This window comes from Centrocercus urophasianus, unplaced genomic scaffold (assembly GCF_019232065.1).
Source record: "Centrocercus urophasianus isolate 14NV4802_14NV808 unplaced genomic scaffold, USGS_Curo_1.0 seq_9, whole genome shotgun sequence".
Lineage (NCBI taxonomy): Eukaryota > Metazoa > Chordata > Aves > Galliformes > Phasianidae > Centrocercus > Centrocercus urophasianus.
In genome coordinates, this window is record NW_024885532.1 from 21,616,094 (window position 1) to 21,629,723 (window position 13,630).

At 42.9% G+C, this 13,630-nt stretch overlaps 1 protein-coding gene across 1 annotated transcript in view; it reads right to left on the reverse strand.

Moving 5' to 3' along the window:
• Window positions 1-13,245, reverse strand: part of ENOX1 (ecto-NOX disulfide-thiol exchanger 1) — a 366,915-nt gene extending 353,670 nt beyond the window's left edge. Inside the window, exon 1 of the mRNA XM_042838792.1 lies at window positions 13,187-13,245. The gene's annotated coding sequence lies outside the window, so the exon portion shown is untranslated. The remainder of the gene's footprint in view (window positions 1-13,186) is intronic.
• Between the last annotated feature and the right edge of the window lie 385 nt (window positions 13,246-13,630).

The window sequence follows — 13,630 nt, forward strand, 5'->3', positions numbered from 1 at the left end:
AATTCTCTTGAGAATTGACTATTGCTGGGTTTTGGATCCCTTCTTCTAGGCTGCTTAGGTTGCTAGGGAATTTCACAGTTAATACTGTATTTCCATATGAATGTTTGAAGAAGGGGGAAGGGTTCGCAAAACTGAATCTTAAGCATAGAGTTTTCTTTGTGCTCTCAAGAAAAAAACTCTGATGTTCTTATAAAGCTGAAATAAGACACTCTTTCAAACGTACTTACACATTATTTAAGATTTTTTTGAGGAGAAAGAAAAAATCTCTGGAAATCTGTCAAGAGTCACTGTGATGAAGAGCTTGCAATGGGCAGCAGTAACACACCAGACTTCCCATTAGACACACCCTAAGGGCAACGAAAGGTCTACATAACATAGCAGCTGTATTTTGCTTTGATGGTAAAAAGCAAGATATATTTTGTTTAAAAACAGATTATGTGTACATTTTTCACAGACCATTTGGAAAGCACATTGCTGTGGGCTTCCCAGTGACAAATATACAGAGACACCAGCAAGTGACAACATGCTTTGTACTCTTTGACATGGATGAAGGAATTCAGTTCAACTTTTCTGATTTTTTTCTTCTGGAAAAAGAAATGCCTAAGAAAAATCTTTTTAGCCCAGCTTCCTGAGAAAAAGGCTTAAAGGATAGCTTTGCCATTCCCTGCATCTTCATCTATTTCCTCTCCCTTCTCCTTGGTACGTTTTGATGTCATTGGTTGACATCGGTGAAAACTGAAATAGGGCAGAATCCTTCATTTTTGTGAGAATAAGTGGCTCAACAGGAGGGGGGAAAATAACTAACAACCCTATTTTGAGTGCTGGGTACTCACTTTTCTAATAGAAAATCCTCAGAGCTCCATTGAAGAAGAACCTGCAGTAAGCAGGGCAAAAGCCAGTTCCTCATTCACACCCCCACCATTCAGCTGTTTGTTCTTAACCTCCTCCAGAATGCAAAACATCCCAACTCAAGCAACTCTTATTTAGACAATATACAGTAAATAGACACACACTGTCATTAGCGACTACTGTGACAGCTGATCTTCACACCACAGTATTATCCTAATAAACTGTTTCTAAGCCCCAGGGTCTCTGTTCTCACACAACTGACCTGCAGCTGGTCACCCTGGCAGGATCTTACACAAAGCATGACAAGCACAGGGGTTACATCAGTTAATTGCACAGTGGCTGCAGAGTACAGTGCTTTCTTTCGTTCAGCAATGTGGCTTTTCTCTACCGAAAACAATTGGAGTTGCACTAATTCAAGTCAATGATAGAACAGCATATCTGGATAATTCTTATCATTAGTTAATGTTAGCACCACACGAGCTTGTCTGTGTGGTATTTGACAACGAAATTCAAGTTAAACAACCTCCTCCAGAATGAAGACTGTATTGGATTAATTAGGTAACTTGCTAGACATTTAGAAAATGAAGATGAATATCCCTTTTTTTAACCATACTAAAATCCTAAGGAATAAGAACCAGATTATAATCTGTTATTGTACTGTAAATCATGAATAACCCCACATCTGAATTACTCGAGATTTAAATTACTGGAGATCAGAATCTAGCCCCATAGATCTTAACAGAACACTTGACTTATTACTCACATAAAAAGAACTCAATTTCCATTAATATGTAATACACAGGAACCAATTGGTTTCCTAGCAGAGTTCAACGTTCTCCACCAAAAAAAGTCTGTGTATTCTGGTACTCCTACCATCTTCACTTATTTTTATTGATCTGCACGCTGCTTCTGTTCTTAACTATTGAGTGAAAGTCAGGAGAAAGGCAGATACTGGTATCCATTTCTCAGTATTTTCACCACACGTTTCCTAGAGTGCAGACAACTTTCTTCCTCCAACCAAAGACAGCACAACTGGAAGTACTCCAACAAGTCCATGACAACTTTACTATGCAGAACACAAACCACATGCTACTGAATTCATTTTTTACAAATTATTCCTCCAACATGGTCTAAAGCATGCAACTCTGAAAACACACAGAACTGTAGTAACTGAGACACAAGCGTCTAAATAGCCTGGCCTGGCATTCCTACAGTTTATTTTCAGTTGTGCTTTAACCACATGGCCTATGTCTACAAAACCACTTTGAGGTGAGGTTAGTTTTATTCTGCCTAAGCTTCCTGGTGTTTCTGTACCACCCAGGGCTGAACCTCAACTTATGTTAGCAAGGGATCGTGCATGAAAAAGTGAACTTATCTAAATGCTTCAAGCCTAACAGCACAACATAGCAAAGTGTTCAACACTGTTTTAGCAGGAAAGAAAATACTTTCAAACCTGAAACTTATCCATGTTCAACTGCCAGCATCTCCTACATCTTGACTGCTACATTATCCATTATTCTGATATAAAGAGGGATAACAGACTGACCATCTGGATTTCAGTTTAACTCATGAACCTTCCAACTATTCCATTTCCTTTTATCCCACTTACTGTAGGACCTGGTGAGAATCACAGGCAAACAGAACTGGAAACAGCTACACAACAGGGGCAGCTGCCTCCTTTAAAGATAACACAGTTGTATCAACGTATTTTATGAGACCTCAATTGATATAGATCCCAGAATGTTCACATAATCTATTCCAGTACCGTGCAGCATCCTTTCTGCACTACCATTTTTTAATGAACTTGTTTATTCTTGTAACATATGCAGCCTATTACTCTTACTGTACTTATCGTGTGTATTATAAACTGACTTTTTTTCCTCATATGCCAGAGCTCCTCCTGATCTCCATTTTCATTCAAAGCATTAATTTCTGCAGTTTCTATAGCTGCTGAGGACTCCATTAATTCTTTTTTTTTTTCCTTTTTTCCCTCAAATATTTAGTGTTATTTGTTTGCAAGATAAGGGAAGAAAACTTCCACTTGAACTGGAAGCTGTAGTTGGTCACAGCCCTTCTGAAACCATCCCTTCCTAAGATTATGGATTCCCCAGGGATTATCTTGCTGTATAAAATTTATACAGAACTCCTGCTCAATTTCAATCCTGAATACAATTTTATTATTGAGAACCACAGAGTAGAAGCAAAAAAAAAAAAAAAAAAAAAAAGATCTTCCTCCTCAGAGGACAACCAGGAATAACTGAAGGCGTATAAACACTCTTTGCTCCAGCCAACTCTTAACTACAGTGACTGTTCTTTCTCACTAAGAATGAACTCAGCATTGGAATAGACCTACTTCAGCAGTTTTCATTTCATTTTGCTTCTGCAGCTGCTAGACTTGTTCGTGAGATCACAGAATCAAAGAATGGCCAGGGTTGGAAGGGACCTCAAGGATCATGAATCTCCAACCCCCTGCCACAGGCAGGGCCACCAACCTCCCCATTTAATACCAGACCAGGCTGCCCAGGGCCCCATCCAACCTGGCCTTGAACACCTCCAGGACGGGGCATCCACAACCTCTCTGGGCAGCCTGTGCCAGCACCTCACCACTCTCTCTGTAAAGAACTCCCCCCTGACATCCAACCTAAATCTCCCCTCCCTCAACTTAAAAACATTCCCCTTGTCCTGCAGTTATCAGCCCTTTCAATCAACTCCCCTCCCCTCTGTAGGAGATGTTTGCAGAACACCCAATCATATGGCCATTTCATGGGATTCCTTGGAGACATGACTTATAGCATTACAAAGTTGGCATTTTCTCTTGCATGGATGCTTACAGCCACTCTCTGAACGTTTCTCATATTCAGTGAGCCACCATGCATTCACATAAGTGCTGTTTATTTCAGCTTTGGGCCTTTAGTTCTGCATTTCCCTTTTGTCCATTGAACACTGAGTTAGTGAATTTAAATCTCGTTAAAAGGGCAATACATGGAGGCTTATGTATCACCCTATATTGCTCATTTGTGTTATGCTGACAATGATATTATCACAAAAGAAAGTCTCTCATCAAGTGCTAGGTCTTCATTTTCCTAGCATTCACGATATGAGTGGCCACTGCTCTTTGCCCTCCCTGATAATAAATTGATTCATCTAGAATGAAGCGATGTTGAAGAGCCCCTGAAACAGTAAGAACACTGACTTCAGTGCTCACCACAGCTATATTTCAGTGATGATAGGGGTGTCAAAGCATCTCATCTTGACCATCACCAAATTCAACGTTCTGCTTCCCATTCAATATTCAGTTCCATCTGACATCCATTTGATACCGAAGAACCAAAAGAAATAGTTTTTCTGCATGATTTCAAGATGACCATTGTCTAGCTACTCTTACAGCTCTTACACTTTTGATACAGAAGAATTGCTTGATTACACTGTTGTTTGACCATGTCACACTATTACCTTTACCCTTGGGTAACATGAGCTGGAAAAATATTACTCTTATCCATTCCATTTTATTTGTAGTAGACAGTACCAAGCAGAATCAAGTTTATTATCAAGGAAAAGGTAAACGTAGATGCAAGCTTGGCAATCTCATCTTATATAAAGTTGTACTATCAGAAGTGCTGCTCCCAGGTTGAGGCCCAGTCTGACTGCACAGTGCTCCATTTGCTTCCTTCTCACCATATCCAAGGAGAGCAGATTACACTCAGCAGCTACTTCGTTCTTTCACTGTCAGTGAGACTTCTTTTTCCCCAGAGACTTTATGCAGTTACATAACCTCACTTAGTAATTCCCAAGAAGCATAAAAAGAGATTCCATTTTTTTCAACCTTTTACTTTTAAAAAATAAAAAAGTTAAGTTTCCTTCCCATACAGAAATTGCAGCCACCTTGTGTTATGCAAAGAAAACAATAAAAGCTACCCATTATTTATGTTCTACAAAATTATACATAAGTTCAACAAATGCAAGATGGAAAATAAAACTGCAAAACTCAACTAATGACACACGTACTGCAGCTGGTTTCACACATTTTCTGTAGTAGTATTAACCTTGTTTACAGAACTGGCAAGCAACTGGATAGCTAAGTAGATTGGCAACAGTACATCCAGCCTTTCACCTGGAGTGTGTCAGCTCAAGTTGAGCCCCGCTCCCTCTAGGAACTGGAAACATGTGCTCCCTCACAGGCTGTCAGTGAAATAAAATGGTAATTGCTATCTGCTTCATGCAAAATTGGAGATTACACTGCAGAAGAAGAGTCATCAGCATAAACAGCATTTCCTCTTAATGCTAAGATATGAATAACCTTGAACCAAAAACCGACCAAGGGCCCTTTCATTTTTTAAAATGATATTCACCTGAGAGATGCTCCTCTTAAGCACACTGATGGAAAGGCAACAGAAAGAGGATTTTAAAATCAAACTTGTTTTCCAGGTCCTTTATGTCTTCAGTTCTCACATGCAGCAGCCTGCCAAGAAAACCTCTGCTTTCACTCCACCTGAAGACTCTGGGAGCCAGATGCACACATGCAGAGGAGGCAGGAGGATATATGAATAGAGCACCCTTTTACTGCCAGTGAATCCACAGAGAGTTCTTGCTCACATCCAGCTGCCTGCCATCCTTATCTGCCAACTGAGGACCATAAACACACACTTCTTTGATGCATCCATAACTATACTACCAGGGCTGTGATCTCATTGGATTTCACTGCTAAGCAAGGGTCACACCTCCAAGGAAAACTCTCAATAAACTAAGTGGCTCACTTAGTCAGTGCTGAAGCAATGCCAGCATCCATCGTAAGTCATCAGAAGAGATTAAGCCATGGATCTTTGCCACCGAACTATAAGCCTCTACTGCTGCAGACTGTGAGGGAAGTGCTTGCGTCACTTAGTAGCAATAGCAAGCTCTTTCTCTACACGCACAGGAGCTACTAAATTAGGATATTACATAGCAACATTCTAGGGAGCGATCTGCTACTTTCAGATGAAAAGAAGTTATTTGTCATTGCTGAAAGTCCTCTTGACTCTTCTTACAAGGGCACAAGCATCAGCACCTCTTCAAAGAGCGTGCTCTCGCTCCGGTTATTGCATTCCACCTCCCTATGTACATCCCGTGCCTTTATCAGCTACTTCTATTTCATTTATTCTTTGCTTCTCTGTCAAAATGCTTGCTAACAGGTATGATTGGGTACAAACAGAGCTGTAAAAAACAGTGTCAGACCCTCACTATATTCCACCCCCAACACAGTTGTTACCTACTGAAACTTCTTCTATGCTGTGAGTAGGGCACAAACCCCATTTAAAGTCTACATAAATCAAACCCATCATACTAAAATAGTTGTGTGCCATTCGCAGAGAAACTGTTCTTCACCACGTGTTGATGAAAAGCTCACATCCTGAACATTTAAACATTTAACTATGTTAAATGTACTCGTGTAAAAATCACCAGCATTTTACAGTAGTCAATTTATCCAGTTCCACCATCTTCAGCTACCTAGCTTTATCCACTAGACTGCATATTAGTCTACCATAAAGTAATTACCCATCCATCAGAAACTGCCCCTCCAACATCAACAATGTACTGGCAACAAGCAAAGTGCTCATCTTTCTGTTCTGCCCAATTGAATCTCTCTCCAGTTTCAGTCAACCTCTTCTCAGACCTCCATCATCACCGACCAAGTCTTCAGATACAAAGTCCAGAAAGGGCTGAACCTGCCTTGCATGTCAAAGTGTTTTTAAGCAATAACACGGGGCATACTGGGAGTGCACTGCCTATAGAGCATTTTTTTCCCATACTATGCTGCACACAGGAAATCTAGAGAAAACTTACACCTGGCTTCTACACCCTCAGCACATCCCTTCCCTCTACACAAGCTGTTTAAACCAAAGGTCAGCCTTACTAACCAGCTGTAGCCCAGATCAGCTTTCATTTGAATATGGTATTAATGCAAAATTGCTGATTTGGTCATTATCAAGCATGGAAGGCTTACTCCAAATCACCTGGTTTAAACTTCTGATTGTGAAAATAGGCCTTGGTTAATCAATCAGCTGTCAGGTATCCAAAAACACGGCAGAAGGAAATCTACCTTCTCCTCTGCAATTTGTACAGCTTTTGGAAAAAGTCACCTGGACTTACACCACACACAGACCATCCAGATCACCAGGAAGCACCATGATGAGAGACCATGATGGGAATAGAGGCAGGGGAGCAGTGGGAGAAAGACACAGAGAGACGATTAGTGGACAGTATTTCTTCATAATTACCTGATGGCAGTAAGATTCATTAGATCATCAAATAAAATTCTGCAGAAGCTGTCACTTATGTGCCCTATACACCTCCCTGGGATGCCCATTGTTTTCAAAAGAGGGGGAAAAAAGAAGAAAGAAAAAAAAAGAACTTTAAAACCAGACGTTTACTAGAAAATCTTCTGTATCTGATCCTTGAACATCCATCATCCCAACGTCAGCTCAACATGAGCCCATATGATGACCCTGTTTTGAGTCCTGTATTTATAAAAACATAAAACCCAACTGTCTTGACACTGAAAATTGCCTTGCCAAAGTACAAACACTCCAGATTGAAAAAAATTAAGTCAAGGATGGCTGGTCCAAGATCTGACCTAGTTTCTCTCGTAACCTTCAGCTCAAACCAGAACAAAACAGAAACATGAAAAAGTACTGTTAGATCCTGTATTCCAATACCTTCAAAATGCATAATTGCTTCCTCTAGAACATTTGTTAGTCACCTACAAAAATGACTTGCCTTTAAAACTCTAATTTCAAACATCTGAAGGAGGTACTCTCACAACACCCGTTCTAATATAGGCTCTAATACATTTTCTTATTGTGATATTTTAGCCCAAAATTCATCTTAAGTTTTTACTTCCTTTACTGTACAAAGAGGTTGGTGAGACACTGGAACACACAGCCCAGAGAAGCTGTAGATACTCTATCATTGAAAGTATTCACAGCTGGGTTGGACAAGACTTTGAGCAACCTAATCTAGTGGAAGATGTCCTTGCCACTGCAGGGAGGTGGGGTTAGATGACCAAATCATTCTGTGATTCTATTATCTAAGGTAATGTACTGTAAAACTAGATTTCTTTGAAATTTTTGAAGTGTATTACAGTCAGTGTCACTTTCCAACCTCTATATTGAGTGCCAGGCTAAATACATAACTGTTTCTGAATATTTCACATCAAGGTGGTTTCACCAGACACCTGAGCATTTGGTTGCTCTTCTTTGAGATCCACTGAATTCGTCAATAAATTTCTGTTGATATGATACTCAGTTTTCAGATGTGTTCATAGAAGATCAGTGCAAAAAGGACTCCTTTCAGTAGTCAGCTCAACCATAAACTGTGCTGTTCTTTAATCTTGCTGCGAAACCGTGTATTATTACTTCCTGCTGGGCCTTAATTTTAGATTACTTCCAGCAATGCTGTTATCCATCAGTAAATTCCCAATCTGAAACCTCCTGCCTCATCAATTTGCCGTTTCCCAAATTTTGTTCCCTTTGCTCTGCTACCCTGTAACAATTCAACATAAGTTCTGTTTACTCCAGAACAAAGACGTCAGTTCCGAAGGTTATAGGTTTTGTTTGAGGCCCCTATTCAACAAAGCATTTAATTACAAGCCTAACTTTAACCGCATGCTTACATCCAATTGATCTCAGCAAGCAGAGATGAGCTTCAGAATATGATGGGGGAAAAAAAAGTAAGGCATGCAAATCAATGTTTTGCTGAACCAAATCCTCAGTTTCTGTAATCACGTGGATTATTTATTTTCCATATCTGGCAAGAATTGACAGCTTACTGCTTTCACGTTACAGGACTGTATAAAAAAAAAAAAAAAAAAAAAAAAAAAAAAAAAAAAAAGAAATAAATACTTTGGTAAATGTTCAAGAGTACGACAGTCATTAAGCATATAACATTTAAACATGCAGCCAGTAACTGTATGTTCTTGTTGCTGTGGTACCCTTAAAAAAATATATTAAATAAATAACAGCCCTGTGGAAAAAAAAAAAATAAGAGGACTACAGTACGTGCATCTCAGTAAGATGAGCAGCATGTTCCCTGCTAGCTCATTAGCCGCTGCCATCATTGCATAGTTAAGTGGAGAAAACAAAACTGTCAATTTCGTAATTCATTTCTACCCAAAGCATCTAAACAAAATTGACTTAACTCATTGCTCCAAGACAGAATTTAGGAGGGATAAGTGGCAAGAAGGCACAAAAGCAATACCCCTTGGTTTCAATCATGGGTTGACGGCTTCCACCATCTCCAACCTACTCGACAGCAGATGTCAAGTTTTACACTTATCACTACCAAGAAATGCAGTTGGCATAACAGGAATTTCAAGAGCAGCATATAGAATCACTTTCAAATGTCTTCCATTGTTTATATGCAGCCTACTTCACAAACTCTCTCTCTCCATCCTTGTTTTCTTTTGCTCTGTTTGTTTGTACTTTTTGTTTTCTTTGCCTTCCATCACTCTGCTGCCTGGTAAATACAGGTGGAAGCTACATGGGATTGCAGCGAGGCAGTGTACCAAGTTCAACCTGCAGAGTTACCTAACTGAATTTCTAGGTTTGGGAGGAGTGCCACAAGAGAAAGAAATATCATGGAAAAATTGGACAAATGTCTACTTTCTAACCATAAAACCTTCCAAAATTCCACTAATGTTCTCTCTACTAAACTGTCAATGCATGCTATGACACTAAAAAAATGTTGATTCCAAGCTTATATAAGAAGGTAGCTGCTCGTTGATATTTATCAGGATTAGAGTATTCTCTGACCATTGCATTTCAACTGCTTTTTTATTGAAGGAGCATTGCAAAGAATCATTGAGCTGTTCCAGTTGGAAGGGACGCTGAAAGGACACCTAGTCTTTTTGTTGTGACACTGTCACACCTGAGTACGTGTCACGTGCCAGAAAAAAACCTCTACAGGCCGTATGAGTAATTATATCTATTGGATCTCTTAAATAACACTATGAGCTCCAAAAATCACTCAGAGAACACAGCTCACACACCTAGGACAAACACTAATTGTTTGCTTATGCACACAAGACTATGTTTGCTGTTTCTCCTACAGCAAATATTTCTCACAATTTTTGGGTTTTCCAAGATGGAAATGATACCTTTGCTGTTGGGAATTCAGTGCAGCCAACAGAAAAACCACCACCGTGTTCATTCTACCTGATACCTAGGACTTGTAGGTAAAACTCTGCCAACAGCTTGGTGCCACTTAGATTATACAGTCACTATAGAATCATAGAGTGGCTTGGGTAGGAAGGGACCTTTAAGATCATCTAGCTCCAACCCCCCTGCTACAAAGGAAGTACAGGAAGCAGAGGTGCAAGAAATCCCCTGCACTGCTGTACAGGTGCCCACCTCCTCTCCGTGCTGCAGTTGGGTCCCTCCAGCAGCTTCCCCAGTGCTAACACCTGCTGGAAAGCCAAAACCTGATAGGCAGTAAGTACAGACACAGGGTTACATCCACCGCCTACACTAATGGATTTTTTCGGATAGATGGCAGTGCACAAAGTGCATCTGAGATTGGTCCAGGGTCGAGATTCCATTTCAGCGCTCAGAGACTAACCAAGGGAATTACCGCATTATCAAAAGCACTTTAAGAAAGATCGCGGCTTAGAACCCATTCCTGCTGCACCGTGATAGCTCCAGCTCTTTTAAGGGGTGAACTGGGTGCCAAGAGCGTAGAAATGGCAGAGCAGCACTTGGGATTTTACCTCCCATTCCCGTGGGTGGCAAAGAAGTTCATTGTAATCCATTCTAACAAGTGAGGTTTTAAAACACAAAGCTAAAAGACAATTAACCAGACAAAGTCCAAGACACTGCACACTGGGCACAGCAGAGGATAAAACAGATTTTCAAGGATCTATGATCACATGGATTTAGAAATACTCTAGCAATAATGAGGGTATTTCAAATCACTCGTATTGGCAGAACAAAGAACCCACAGATACCACTTATTTTGCACCCTCCTCACTCTAACAGACACAGCTACCAAGCAGAGAAAGTGGAGTGGCATTTTAACCATGTAACTGCATGTACACTGGCAAGGCCCCTTCTCACAAAAGGGGAACGTTAGCAAAGCAGCTGAAACAAATGGGACGAATCTGATGGCATGGCTGGTAGCTCTGTGCCTACTTCAGGGTGCCGACATCCAGCTCTCGTGATGTGGAAGCATCCACCACCGTTTTGTTTTCTGTTCACAGTAGGGGGTTGCTAGGAAACAAAATACTATTGTCTGATTTCATGATCTATTGCCTACTTTGCCTGGCAATAGTGTCTTCTAAAGCTATTACGGGTTTATTTTACTTAGGACAGAGATTAAGACTAGTATTAAAACACACACACACTGAGATAGGAACAATAAGAACACCTCAAAATTCAAGGTAAATATTCCAGGCCAAGACAAACTATCCTGAGGAGAAATGAACTCTAGCAGCCCAGTGGTATTTATATACATGCACTCTCCCACGTGCATCGGCACTCCCTGACTGTACCTATAGTTCTATGGACTTGCCACAGACTCTCTGGCTTCTGAGGACACAAAGCATTCCCAGAGCTACTACTCCAGAGCTACAGTAGGCTGCAAGTTCTGTAAATACCACACGCTGCAGAACACCCAGTGCCACTGAGCACATGCAGGGGAGGGAGGGAGGCATCGTGTCCAGAATTCAGCTGGGGGTTGTTCTGGTGCCTTCATTTCCTTATATCATTGCTTTTACACACACACGGGCGCGGCAAAGAGTCTGAGACGATTCCTTTCCCTCCTCTTAATCCCCTCCCCAGCCCCCACACTTTGTTTGGCTCTAACACCAATAAATAAATAAGAGCATCAGGAGGAAAGATCAAGAACTGAAAGCTACAATCGCCAATTTCACACACACACATATATATAATTACAGAGACATCTTTGTGAAGCAAGAGAATGAAGTATTTCTAGGACCAAACCAACGTGGGTGCCTAGGAAGGCACCTCCATAGCACGAGATGGGACCTTAGCACCAACACCACAGCAGTCATACTTACAGGAATAGAGGGGCTTCTGTACAATGCATTACAAGAAAAGGTTTGACATAAGAGCTAAGAGCTGCAGAGCACTTAGTACTGCTGTATACATATCTACAATGTTGCACAGTGCACAACATGCACTATTTCAAAGTCCTTTCAACTTATTTATTAACGTCTACGGATTTTACCATTCCCTTTTAAATTCCATAGGAAAAAGAAAAATAGCAGTGAAGGTGGTGCACTGCAAAAGGCATCAAAGCTTTTGACGTGTTACAGCAGAACTTCCAGTGAGGGATGGAAGAAAGTAATCACTCAGCAAATCCACAGTCCATGGGAAGGATGGACTTGCTTCCTTGCCCTGAATTTACCGGGACCGCAGCCTTCTTCCCCAGCCCCAGCCTTCCAAAAACCACATTTAAAATTAAAGAGCAGAACGCGAGGCAGCTTTTTCCATACCAGACAACTGGCAGCCACCCCTCCGAGGAGCTTCAAGGAACAAGAAAAGGACTCGACCCGCAGCCGACACGGCTCCCAGCCGGGTCGGATACGGCTCTCCCACCAGCGAGCTCCTATGGCAGCCGCTCCCGCTGCCGGCGGTCCCCGTCCCTCCCCGGCGGGATGCTGTCACCTCCCGGCTGCGACAGCTTCACTGTTTTAAGGCACTCGCTCACAGACAGGAGAGAAGAGAGCGACGGGACGGCCACCTCCTGACAGCCACCCAGCTGTCAGCCGAAGCTAGAGACTCACGCAGCCAGATGGGGAGGGAATGGGGGAGTTAGGGTTAGGGCATAAAGCCTCCGTTGCCAATGGAGGGGATGGATGGGGGTGGGGGGTGCCCCGGGATCTCCCTACCCGGCAGAACTCCGGTCCTCCGTTCCTCCGCAGCGACGGCAGCCGCAATTAAAAATAAATAAATAACCCGAATAATAAATAAATAAATAAATAGCATAAATAGCCCGCTAGCGGAGAAGGGAGAAGAAGAAGAAGAAAAAAAATAAAATAAATAAAACCACACGAACAAACCACAACACAAAAACAACACCCTGCGACAGGCGGACCCCGAACAACAACAATAACAACACTAGCCGGGCACCCAGGAGAGCAAACTTTCTGACTCTCCGGAGAAGGAAAGAAGGAGAGAGGGGAGGAGGGAGCGCGGTGCCCGGCAGCGCTGCGGGGGCGCGGCGGGCGGGGGCAGCGCACAGCCCCGCAGCTCCGGGAACGGAGCGGTACCGGGTGCCTCTAGCGGGGCCGGGGCAACACGGCTCTCCCCCGGCCCTCTTCTCCCCATCCCCGCGCCGTACCTACCGCTGCCGGTGCGCGGCCGCGGAGCAGCGGAGCAGCGGAGCCGCCGCCTCCTCCTCCTCGTTCTCCTCCTCCTTCTCCTTCTCCTTCTCCTCCTCCCCTGGCCGGCGGCGCTGCGGCGGGCGAAGGACGCCCCGCGGCGGCGGGGAGCGCGGGGACGGCGGTGCGGGGTGCCGAGAGGCGGCGGCCGCCGCTGCTGCACACAGAGACGCGCGCACACACACAGCGCCGTGCCTCCGTGTGTGTGTGTGTATGTGTGTGTGTGTATGTGCCGGGGAGGATGCTGCAAGGGAGCGAGGGAAAATTCTCCCCTCCTAGCAAAGCCGCCGACAAATGGCAAGGCAGGTGTGCAGGGGAGGACAGGCTCCCGGAGGAGCAGAGGGAGGAGGAGGAAAAAGGAGTGGGCGGTGAGAAAGGCGGGGAGCACAGAGCCCGACGGTGGGGAGA